This window comes from Vicugna pacos, chromosome 33 (assembly GCF_048564905.1).
Source record: "Vicugna pacos chromosome 33, VicPac4, whole genome shotgun sequence".
Lineage (NCBI taxonomy): Eukaryota > Metazoa > Chordata > Mammalia > Artiodactyla > Camelidae > Vicugna > Vicugna pacos.
Window position 1 is genome coordinate 3,693,837 of NC_133019.1, and position 12,166 is coordinate 3,706,002.

General features: G+C 50.0%; 1 long non-coding RNA gene across 8 annotated transcripts; it reads right to left on the reverse strand.

Annotated features, from left to right (window-relative positions):
* Window positions 1-304: 304 nt before the first annotated feature.
* LOC140691108 (uncharacterized) lies at window positions 305-10,529 on the reverse strand. 8 transcript variants are annotated; one of them, XR_012066582.1, is made up of 5 exons: window positions 10,006-10,529; window positions 9,539-9,804; window positions 6,770-9,182; window positions 2,687-2,838; window positions 305-2,516 (listed from the first exon to the last, which is right to left on the reverse strand). It is a non-coding gene; the product is annotated as an uncharacterized lncRNA (long non-coding RNA). The 8 variants fall into 8 exon arrangements; XR_012066578.1 differs by lacking the exons at window positions 305-2,516; window positions 2,687-2,838 and adding an exon at window positions 5,141-6,143 and having other exon boundaries at window positions 10,006-10,158; window positions 10,367-10,529; XR_012066576.1 differs by lacking the exons at window positions 305-2,516; window positions 2,687-2,838 and adding an exon at window positions 5,141-6,143 and having other exon boundaries at window positions 6,770-8,432; window positions 9,007-9,182.
* Window positions 10,530-12,166: the final 1,637 nt, after the last annotated feature.

A 12,166-nucleotide genomic window follows, 5' to 3' on the forward strand; every position in this document is an offset into this window, starting at 1 on the left:
CTGTTTGTGTCATCTTGGAGGACAGTATAGAGGTTCCTTAAAAAACTAAAAGTAGACTTGCCATATGACCCAGCAATCCCACTCCTGGGCTTATATCCAGAGAAAACTATAATTCGAAAAGGCACATGGACCCCAATGTTCACCAGCAGCACTATTTACAATAGGCAAGACACAGAAACAAAGTAAATGTCCATTGACAGATGACTGGGTAGAGAAGCTGTGGTGTGTTTATGTGTATATATACAGAGTGGAATATTACAGCCATAAAAAAGAATGAAATAATGCCATTTGTAGCAACATGGATGGACCGAGAGATTATCCTACTTAAGTGAAGTAAGTCAGGCAGAGAAAGGCAGTTATCATATGATATTACTTATAGGTAGAATCTAAAAAAAATGATACAAATTTTATTTACAAACCACGAACAGACTCACGGACATAGAAGACAATGGTAACCAAAGGGGAAAGTGTAGGGAAGGGAGACATTAGAAAAAAATTTAAAAAAATGGGAACACTGAAACCTCGCCGGGAGGATGGGGTGACAGGGAAGCTGACAGGCACAGGGCCCTCGGCACCTGGCACCGGGGTAGTCCACTTGCTGGAGACTGTCATTATTGTCATCATCTCTGACTGGGTCCCTTCCTGACTGTAAGCTCCCCGACGGGCTGACTGCACCCCAGCTACCCACGTACCGTCCCAGTGCGTACGTGCTTCTGAGCACAAGTGTAATTGTCACTAACGCTGAATGAGAGTAATTTTGTTAAAGTGAATTGATAGTGGGCTTTTCAGGAAGAAAGTCAGCATTTCTGCCTTCAGTTCAGGCTGCTGGATTCGGAGTCCTTGAACTTTTCTGTTGGTGACCTGCACGCGGGTTTGTGCAGGGTCCACGTTTGCTTTTTATTTGGGGTTGGGCCTCCTCCTAGGCCAATGCCAGGGCGGCGCAAAGAGAGGAAACTAAGGTAGGAAGTGAGGCAGAGGACCTGGGGCAGCAAAATTTATGCAGAATATAAAAATATTTTCTTCCTTGTTGAGGCGGGAAGCCCCACAAAAAGACCGGCAGGACCCCTGGGCAGGGCTGCTGCTCTCCTCTTAGAACCGTCGGTTCCCTGGCCCAGAGGCTCTATCTCACTTTTTGCCTCTAAAGCGGCTAACTTACACCTAGAATTCTATTGGTTCCCTGAGCTCACTTCTGAATGGTTATTTCCTTCACTCCTGATTGGCTATTACTCTCACTTCTGATTGGTTATTACTCTCACTTCTGATTGGCCTACTTCCCTAACTTCTGACTGGTCCATTTGTAGTACTTCATTTGCATAGAGCTGACTCCTGATTGGTCTATTTCTACAAAGCTTGTTCCTAGTTGGTCAACTTCTGTTGTACTTTATTTGCATATGATGTTGCAAAGTGTAAAACTGGCAGCCTATAAAAGGCCTGTGTAAGCCTACAGGTGGGGTCCGAAGCTTGAAGTGTCGACTTGTCTAGGCTCGGTGGGGTAATAAAGCTGAGTTCTGTAAGTCTGCGAGTGCTGTTTGGTCTGTCGCCCGGACCCGGTGAGCTGTAACACCCAGCTGTCACATGTTTTTCCGCAACATTTTGAGTTGCAAGGCGGCTGCACGGTGGCCCCCGTGCACACCGCTCACCTTCGCGGTGTTCAGGCAAGCCAGTGTTTTCTGTTGGTTTCTCGTGGACTAACAGCTATTAAGGACGTTGGCGCTAAGTCAGGTGTGGCTCTTGGTCTTGAAGCACATGCAGTGTGTTGAGAAGACTAGACTTCCAAGCACAAAGTGACTAAAGAGTAAGAAAATTAAGCATCTGGCAGGCTTTCCCCGAATCCTTTGATTTGGATAAGTTCCTTTGTTGTCTGCGCTCACATGCTCCTCGCTTCCCCGTCTTGACTCTCCTACTTGGAATTCTTTGTTTACTTTGTGTTCCCTGCTCTCGTCACCTCCGTGAGGCTGGCCCACGTCTCCCTTCCTGTCTTGGTCGCCAGCACCCGCTGCCCTGGTTAGGCGCTCACTCAGCCCTGCACACGTGGAGCCATTGGTCTGGATCTAAAGTGTGAAGTTCAGCCTCTTTCGGACTCTGTGCCAGAGGAAATTGTTAGAGAATTAAGGGAGGGCTTCCCTGAGCAGCAGACTCGATGGAGGATGGAGTTGAGGAAGGGGAAGGCAGACGTGCAGAGGCGAGGGAGGATGCTGTCCGTGCGGGAACAGGAGCTGCTGGCACTGGGCCTTGGGCGTAAGGCGGGCTCCCTGCGTTCAGCCTGGAGACAGTTCAATGAAGTCTGTAAGGTCCAGGAGGAGAGGGAAGAGCAGATGAGGCGAGGGCGCGCCATTCAGTCTGCTTACTTTCTCTGACACCCAGTCACCCCGCTGGAGGCCACTCTGAGGTCCCGCCGAGGCCCCACACTGGGAGTCCAGCTCAGCTTGTGGCTCCTGCTCACGGGACAGCCTGCGTCTGGCCTGGAGCATTAAGGAAAGCCGCAGGAGACCGTCTGGCAGGGTTGGCATCTTTGTCTGCTGGCAAAGGGAGGGCTGACATAGTAATTTGTCTCGTTACTGGAGAACCTCATGGCAAGAAAATGCAAAAGCCATCAGCTTAGCTAGTGGGGAATCAGGTCCCACAGAGAAAGCTCCCCTTTCTGTCGGCTTCCTCCGTCTGTGACTTGGCACCCCTGCCTGCTCACCTGTGCTTTGTCCAAAATCTCCATCCCAGCCTTGCTCCACATAAAGCAGCCAGCCCAGTGCAGCGTCACCGTGGCAAAGCTGTCTACTCTCCTCGGCTCCGCGGCTGGTCAGGTGTGTGGCCTTGGGCAGATTACAGCCTTTAGTCCTGTGCCTGAGAGAGAGGAAATGCTCAATAAATGTGACTGTTACTGTTGATAATAATGGCATTGTTATTATCACAGACAACTCTAGAAAGACAGGCAACAGAGGCACAGGACAGATAACTTTTGTTAACTTTCTGTATCTGTGTTTATTTCTCTATCCTGACAAAAGCTCTCTGGGTCAGAGAAGGGACCTTTTATTTCTAAATCTATCTGTACTCCTTCCACTGTAGTTCCAAAACCAATGAATTCATACCCGTACTTCCATTTCAGGCTGACACCACAGGGTTTATTCTGTTTTTCTCCCTTCCCTTGTTTGTAACTGCCTTCTACAACAGTGAAAAACTCATTCCTGTTGTACTTAATATATTTGCTTATTTGGCCAGTCCCGCTGCATCCAGCCAGCCTCCAGGTGCGGCCCCTGCTTCCCCTCCTGTGCAGGTGTCCTTACCCACCTCGGACTCGGGCAGCCTGTGCTGGGTCACCCCTTCCCCACATGGACACCTCCTTATCCTGCTCAGCCTGACTGCTCTGGGCCACTGCGGCTCCCTCATGCCTGCCCCACGCCCCTGCATGGATGCCTGACCCTGCTCAGCCCTCTTGATGGCTTTAGTACTGACTTGTTCAGAAAAAAGAAACAGGAAAGCAAGAGCCCTGAGTCAATGAGACACACACACCCCTGCCCCAGATTTTCCAAGGACCCAGTATAGAAAGCAAGCCAGTGAGGGGAACAAAAACCAGCTACCTACCAACAGGCAAAGCCAGTTAATGGTGGTCAAAGTCAAGACACCTTTAGAGAGGGAGGAAGACTCTGAAACGGCCCAGGGTGGGTTCTGGGCTGCCAGTAATGTCCTATAACGTAGTTGTCGTTGGCAGATAAGGTCCTGATGAGGCTGGATTGCCAGTGTCCTCTCGTGGAGAATGGTGTTGCAAATAACGATGAATGATGTGTGAGGACAGTTTGAGGCAGGAGAGACCAAGGCTTTCCCACTTAGCCGCACGTGAAGTCTGTGATAAAATCATGGTTGCACCTGGGACCCGTGTAGCCATTTACAAATGCGGAAACCGAGGCCAGAGAAACATAATGATTATTCAGCCTCACGAAGATGGGAGCTCAGACTTCCTGACTGCTAAACGGGACTCCTTCCACTGTAGTTCCAAAACCAATACTTCTTTTCCCTTAAACTTTCCCCGTCTGTCCATCATTTGACTTTACACTTTATTCTCACCCTTCTCCCTTGTAACATGCTGTCCTGGAAAAGTATGGTTTTTGGAGTCAGACAGACGAGCCTGAATCCTGGCTCTGCCGTTTACTTGGGAGACGCACCCGAGTTCACCATCCCAGATGCTGAGTGAAGACAGCAGACTTGGCCTCTCCCAGCTGTTACAGGGAGTGAGTGGTCCCGTCTGCCCACAGCACCTGGCTGAGCCTGGCGACTTCCTTCCCGCTGCGTACGTTGAAACCTGTTCACTGTGCCAGCGCCCCCTCGTCCCCCACTTCCTCCCGCCCCTTCAGTCCTTCCTTCCTGCTGCCCCGCTCAGATTTGTGGGGAAGGACTCCGAGGTTCTGGCCTCGTTGTGCCGCACACCTGGCAGCAGGACCTTGAGCAAGTCCCTCGCTGTCCCTGAGCTGCAGTTTCTCCACCAGTAGAAGAAGACGCTGCAGCGGGCGACCTCCGAGGCCTCGTTCCCCTGAGACACGCGGCGGGGAGAGGCGTTCCGAGGTCGCGTCGCCTCCGCAGAGACTTCTCAGCTGCTGAGAACAGTGGCACTTCTCTCCCCTTCACCTGCATTCCGCTGCCTTGTCTGAACACGTCCCTTCTGTTTTATTTCTGCTCTTTGCACTAAAAATGCTTATCCGTAAGGATTTGTGTCAGAATGGCTGGGGACCGGGTGGGAGGTCATTTCTGCATGCCGACAGGGAGGGTCTCAGCTCTGCAAGAACAGAAGTGCTGCCCCCGAGGGAAAGCCGGCTTTGTGGAGCTGGTGTCCTCTGCGCCCCCAGCCTCATAGGGGCCTGAAGGCAGTGCTTAGCCGAGTTCCTGACACAGCAAGCCACCCCGAGCCCTCTCCCTCCTTCCTTCCTTCCTTCCTTCTTTCTTTCTGTTCTTCTTTCCTCAGGGTAGGCTCGCAAGAAATACACAAAAGTATTTTGCCAAAATTCAACTCTGTAGGTTCAGTTTGATCTATTTATGTGTTAACGCATTCTTTCTTTCACTTAAGAAATTGTTACTGAACATGTATCATGTGTGAGACCCTGTGCTGGGCTTTAACGCATAAACATAAATAAGACACAGTTCTTGCCTTCCAGGAACTGTCTACGTAATTTATTTATTTAACAGATGTTTTATTATAGTATGTCATGCTGGGTTCTCTGGAAGCAGTCCGTGAGGCAGAGTTTGGAGTGTGCGATGTTTAGTAGGGACCGAACTCTGCTAGAGGAGGAAGAAAGAAAAGTTGAACGTGATTCAGGCCCGACAGAACCTCAGGCGCCAGCGGAGAACTCTGCAGCGGGAGCCCCTCAGTAGCCATGCGACAGTGGCCCAGATGGAGCCCTTTATGCCCCTGTGTCTTCATTTCCTAGGGGTGCTGTGGCCAGTGACAGCAACAGAATTTATTCCCTCAGTTCAGGAGGCCACAAGTCCGACAGCAAGGCGTCAGCAGGGCCGTGCCCCCTCCCCAGCGCTGCGGGGGGAGCACCCTTCCTCGCCTCCTTCATCTTCTGGAGGCGCCAGATGTTCCCTGACTTGTGGCTGCATCACGCCAGCCTCTGCCTCTGTCTTCGTGGGGCTTCTCTGTGTCTCAATCTCAAGTCTTTCTCTGCCTTTTTCTTGTAAGGACATCTGTCACTGGATTTAAGGCCCACTCTAAATCCAAAATGACTTCATTTCAAAATCCTTAACTTAATTACATCCTTATTTCCAAATAAGGTCTCATTCACAAGTTCTGGGGGGTTAGGGCATCTTTTGGGGGCCACCATTCAGTCCACCACCTCCTGTTTCACTCAGTCACCAAATGTGGACCGCCCCCTGCGAAAGGTATGACCTTCAGAGTCGCTGCTCTCGGCAGCCGAGGTGGACCCTGAAGTTGCTGACTGCTGGAGGCTGTCTGCTGTCTGCTGTCTGTGTTCCCCTTGAGAGGGGTCTGGGTGGCGCATCTTGTCTGTTCCCTATAGTGAAACTCCATGCCAGGAATCAAAGACAGAGTGGTGACAGAACCGGGGGGCTTGCCTGCCCTGACCGCGTTGCCATCTAGCAAGGGAGGCAGGTAGTCACTCATCACGTAGCTCCCGGTAAAACCCCTGTGGTGGTAGGTGCTGCCAAGAAGAGGCGCGAGTTACCGGGAGAACATGTAGAGGGGGGACCTGATGCTGTTTGACTCCAGGGCGGAAAACAGTTACTAGAAGGCATTTGCTCTTGACATCTTTTGTTTTCGTCCTGCGTTATGTGGATTCTCACTTCTGGAGAAGTGAAGACGCTGCAGTGGCAACGCCACGTCATCTCCCTGAGGGCCAGCGGTTTCTCGGCCACTCTGGTAGGCCAGCTTGGCCTGGAGCAGCCTCACATTTGGAGTTTGAGGGCTATTCTCACACTTGGGCCCCCTTGCACTTTGTGAAATGCACTGGGGGAGGGACGTCGATGGAACACAAAGATGGGCATTTGATCCTGGGGGACTAGCCCCTTTGCCCAGCATCCTAACGCCTTTTCGTCCAGTCTTTCTCACCTCCACATGCTGCATTCTCCAGGACCCATGTGGGCTCTTACTGGACCAGCACTGAACTAAGTGTCAAAGGACCCAAGTTCTAGTTCACGTTCTGTCACTGACAAGCTAGGTGATCGTAGGCAGTTCACTTAACATCCTTGTCTTTAGTTCCTAATAAGAAAAATGAGAAATTTGGGCTCCACTGAAAAATCTCCCCAGTGGAAATAGTGTACGACTTACTGTAAAGTTTCCGGCCTGTCAGACTCTCGCCAGCCTTCCACACGAGCGTGCTTGCTTTCTCCAGTTTGTTTTTCTACCTTCTGTCCCTCGCTGGGCAGTTACTCCTCCTTCCCGTCCCCACCTCACCGCTGGCTTATCCCCAATCATAACAGGTGAGCCACTCGAGGGCGGGGTAACATCTGGATCTGCAGATTAATAAGTGATTATCATTATTGTAATAACAATTACACCTTTGTTTTCACCCTGATCCTTTGAGATCAAGTTAATCCTGCCCTGCCCTGCTAAGTCGACAAGCAAGCAGTTGCTCGGACTCTCCTCGTCAGGGGGTTGTGTTTCCCAGGAGTCTCTCGCTGCCCGTGACACCTTGTCAGTATCCTCCCTAGTTCACTGAGGAGGTGACGGGCCCCGGTGAGGGAAGAGGCTTTTTCAGGGCCTTGCAGGGATTCAGTAACTCCTCCCTCCTCCTCTTTGGCTGTCACAGGAGGCCACAAATGGCCTGGAAGGAGGATTTGACTGGGTTTTGGTGGTTCTTGGCTTGGTTTTGCGGGAGTATCTTGGTGTCCTTGGGCAAGTCACGTCATTTCTCCAAGCCTCACTGTCTTCATCTGTTGTAAGAAGGGAGGAGACCAGGTGACTGATAAGCGTGGACCTTGGAGTCACACAGATGGCAGCAGATCTGGGCTCTGCCACTTTGGCAGCTGCATAGCTGTGGGGTCATTAGCCGCTCTTTGGCACGTTTCCTCCATTTCCTAACTGTCCAGCCTAGGTTAGATCTTTGGCTAAATATTTGTGTCTTAATTCACTCTACCTCATCTCTGCCACAGCGAACTCACTCTTCTCCCACCCTCACCCACCGTTCTTCCTTTCCCTCTCCTCCCCGTCCCTCCTGCTTAACTGCCCCACACCTGTTCTCACACCCCCTGGAGTCACACAGACTCTGGCTTAAAGCTCACCAGGGCAGCCGTCCTTCCTCATATGCCCAGCATCAGCACCAAGAAGGTATACAGCCAACTAGTAGTAACCCCTCCACCAGCAGACTTCGCGAATGACCGTCCAGTGATAGGAAGCACACAGCTGCTGAACCAGCCTCTGCCGTTTTCAGTCACTTCCCTCTCCATCTCGTCTGCTCCTTTCAGTGGACTAGCTTTTGCCATGTGCTGAAAAACATGCCCCTTTAGTATTTCATCCTACAGCTTCACCTGCGAGAGAGGATACAGCTTTAATTATCTGGATCTCAATTATTGTTAAGTCTTGAAGAAGATAATTGCATTAATAATAATCTTGGAGAATAATATATTAATACTATTAATATAGTCTTGGAGGAGAAGACACTTGTCCTCGCTGGGTCAGGTGAGAACATGACAGCTCCTGGAATAGCCGTACAGATGGGATGAGGATGTGTTTGCCAGGAGAAGGGGGGCAAGCTTGGCTGATCAAGGGGAGTTGTATTTTTCAGGGGTGTTCATTCTAAAGTCACACAAAATGCAAAAATTAAATATAGCATCGATCAGCCTTGGAAATCCCTTAAGGATTCACTACTGTATTAGGGAATGGAAGGCAGTGTCTCCGTAAGTCCAAGGTCCCCAGCGCCGCCTCCTGTGTTGGGACCTATTGCTGCTTCCTCGCTAGATGATGCCCATGGGTTATGTCTAGTGACCATGTGCTGTAAAACAAAACAAAAACAAACAAACAGAACCTTGAAGCAGGGATCTGCATTTGTCTCGCCAAGATGCTGTGTGGGGGGCACATGTAGGCTGATTGCCGCTCAGTGGAAATCACTCAGGACTGCTTGTGCCAGTGGAACAGCAATTCTCCATTGTTCCCTCCTTTATGCTTTTTTTTTAATTTATTTTTTTTATTGAAGTACAGTCAGTTTGCGATGTGTCAATTTCTGGTGTACAGCACAGTGTTTCAATTATATATACATATATATATATATATATATATTCCTTTTCATACTCTTTTCATTATAGGTTATCACAAGGTATTGAATATAGCTCCCCGTGCTGTACAGTAGGACCTTGTTGTTTATCTATTTTATATATAGTAGTGTGTATCTGCTAATCCCAAACTGCCAATTTATCCCTCCCCTCCCCCTTTTCCTCCAGTAACCATAAGTTTCTTTTCCATGTCAGTAAGTCTGTTTCTGTTTTGTAAATAAGTCCATTTGGGTCATTTTTTTAGTTTCCACATTTAAGTGATAGCATATGATATTAATCTTACCCTTTCTGACTTACTTCACTTTAGTATGACAATCTCCAAGTTCATCCATGTTGCTGCAAATGGCATTATTTTCTTCTTCTTTATGGCTGAGTAGTGCTCCATTGTATAAATGCACCACAGCTTCTTTGTCCAGCCCTCTGTGAGGGACGTGTAGGTTGCTTGCATGTCCTGGCTGTTGTATATGGTGCTGCTGTGAACATGGGGGTGCACGAATCTTATAGTTTTAAATGTTTACGTCTTAAATGGTTATATAAGTACCTAGTTAATAGCCTCAGTTTCGCCTCTCAGCCATCCCTCCCTCATTCTTTCTCTCTCTTTAACGTGGTCTTACAGTTGAATTCATGCAAATTAAAAACATGGAGAAGGCCTTTCCGCTCTACCTCCGCAAGCCCCTCCAAAGAGCCTGCAGCCTGATCCAGAAGACAGTTGTGGGCAGTGGGGTAGTTCCCACCATGGAAGCAAGTAGAGATCATGGGGGGCCACTGGAGAGGTGCCCAACCCAGTACAGGAGGGTCAGGGGAGTGCCCAGAAGAAAGGACAACCCACCTGAGACCCAAAGGACAGCTGAGAGTCAGCCAGAGTAGGGAAAGGGACGGCCCAGGCAGAATGTACCACGTCCCTCATGTCACGCTGGCTCAGGATGGGCTTTGCCTGCTGGGGGAACATGGGAGAAGCAGCGGCCTGATGATCCTGGAGAACCTTGAATGCTGTGCTCAGGAGTTTGCAAATCAGTCTAAGAGCAACAGGGAGCCATTGAAGCAGGGAAGAAACATGCTCAAGTTGTGCAGTAGAAAGGAAATTCTGGTTGTGATCTGCAAGTGAAGTTGAAGAACATCAATGTGTTAGAGCAAGAGATCAGTTAAGACCATCACAGCAGCCCAGGCAGGAGGCCGCAGTGGCCTGGACCCTTCGCCGTGGACTCAGGGGGCATGAGGGAAAGGGATCAGTGACGTGATCAGTGACGCCCAGCGTCTGGCTGAACCAACTGAATGAGTGGTGGTCCGTTTACTTACGTAAAGAATATGAGTAGTTTCCCAGTTTCCAACTGGTTCCAAATTACTTTTCCTGTTTCCTTTCCAGTCATCTCTTTTCTTCTTCCTTCTCCCCAGTTCCAAATGATGGAGACCAGGACAGTGAAGGCTTTCCTGTCTTCATTGTGGAGAAGCCTGGACAAAAAGACCTCAAAAAGAAACTGCTAGTTTTAGGGCCTCTGGTTTCTTTATCTCTGCAGTGGTGATGGGGTGGAGGCAGAGAGAGGGTGGAGCGTGATGGGACATGGGGAGAAACCTGCCGATGGAGTGGAGGATATTATCTGGATAACAGCTGAGGAGCAACTGCACTCCCTCCTTTTCCCTTGGTGACTCAAGTCCTGACCTGCCGGTTTCCCTGCAGTTCCCAGTCTGTCCACGTCACGGCTTTCCTGGTGGTGGCCCTCCTTGGCCACGGTTGTCAGAGCCTAGAAGGCCTCCTGCCCTTCACAGGAGGTTGCCACACAAAGAGCCATTGAGAAAAGTCTAACAGGTGAGGCCTTGCACACCATGGCTTCCTCCTGACCCTCCCCTTTCTGGTGATAGACAAGGGAGCACACGGTCCCAGCTCTTAGGATTAAGAGATTACCTTTAGAAAGAGAAAGAAAAATAGACAGTGTTAATTAGTTTTTGTTTGTGGCCTCCGCCCTCTTCCCACTCTCTGTCCCTCCTTTGTCTGGTCCCAGGGAGAACCAGTGGGAGAGGGACTGACGGCCGCTGTGAGCCACTCTGCCTGGCCTCCCCCCCAAGCCCCACCCCAGCTCTTACACAGCAGCCAAGCAGGCAGGTGGGGAGTCAGGCTCGTGTTTTTCTTTCTGAGCTCCCAGGCTTCTCAAAGAACCCCTTTGTTAGTGAATGTCAGCCTCTCCCCAAAGGCCTGAGGTGGGGGCCAAGGAGGCCAAGCCCAGAGGAGGCAGAGGCTTCCGTGAGGGCCGCCAGGTGGCTGGGGACGTGCTGGCGGCCCCCGGGGGAGCCTTGGCATGTCTGTGGTATCCGGGGTGAGCGTCCTCGGTAAGACTCACCCCCTGAAGGAAGCCCTCCCGACTACCCCCGTTCCCGCTCCAGCTGCGTCTGCACTGGGGCGCTCGCAGGCCGGCGCACACGCGGCCCCTCTTCCTGAGGCACGTGAGCCATTGAAAGGGAAAACAGAGGCCCCTGAAACAGGAGGGAGAAGGCACGTGGTTGGGTCAGAGACAAATTCAAAGCTAAGGTTCAACCAAATCCTGTGCTCTTTCTGCCACACCGAGCTCTCCGGTCCGCTCAATACTCTGGAAGCAATTATTTAGCTTCAGATGCCCGAGGGAGAGGTCAAGGCCACGTGCAGGCCTTGCAGTGCTCAGGGCTCCCTCATGGCTCGAAGTCACTCAGACACGGTGGATTCTGTCTTTCTGGAAGCCTGGAGTGTTTTAGGAGCATTTGGGTGGAGGCCCTCACTGCTCTTGGCCACAGCACCTTTCTGATTTTATCATTCCTTCTTTATTTATTGGTCTTAATAATTCTGTAAGAGATTCTCCCCCTAGTTGACTCTTGGGTTAATTTGAGGCACAGTTATTGTGAGGAAGGCAAGATAAGTGCTTGGTACTTCACCTTTATTTGCCAGTGTTCCAAATAATGATTTGGTTCACTAGCATCCTCCAAGTGCACCAGTAAGATTTTTTAAAAATTTGCTTGTTTCATTAAGAATATATGGGTTTATTGGGGTGGAAAGTAGCACAGAGGCAGAGCGCGTGCTCAGCATGCACGAGGTCCTGGGTTCAGTCCCCAGTAGCTCCATTAGATAAATACATCGATAAATCTAATCACACCCCCCCACTAAATAAATAAAAATTTTAAAACATTAAAAAAATAAGTTTAAAAAAAGTGAAACTTTAATACTGAGTTGGCCATTGTTTTGAGAGCTTTCTGGTGGACAGAGCTATTTAAAGAGAAAATACATCACAGTTCATACTCGTGTTTCCAGTGCAAATTCGGACGATACTTTTTTGTCTAGTGTAATGACGTATGGTCTGTCGGAGCAACTGTTTCACTGAAAACAACTATGAAACTTGGATTTAGAAGGAACAAAGCCGCTTTGTGGCGCTGGAGGAAAACAAAGTCAGCCGTAACTCAGGAGCCGCACTTCCGAGACCAGGAACACACCGGTGTG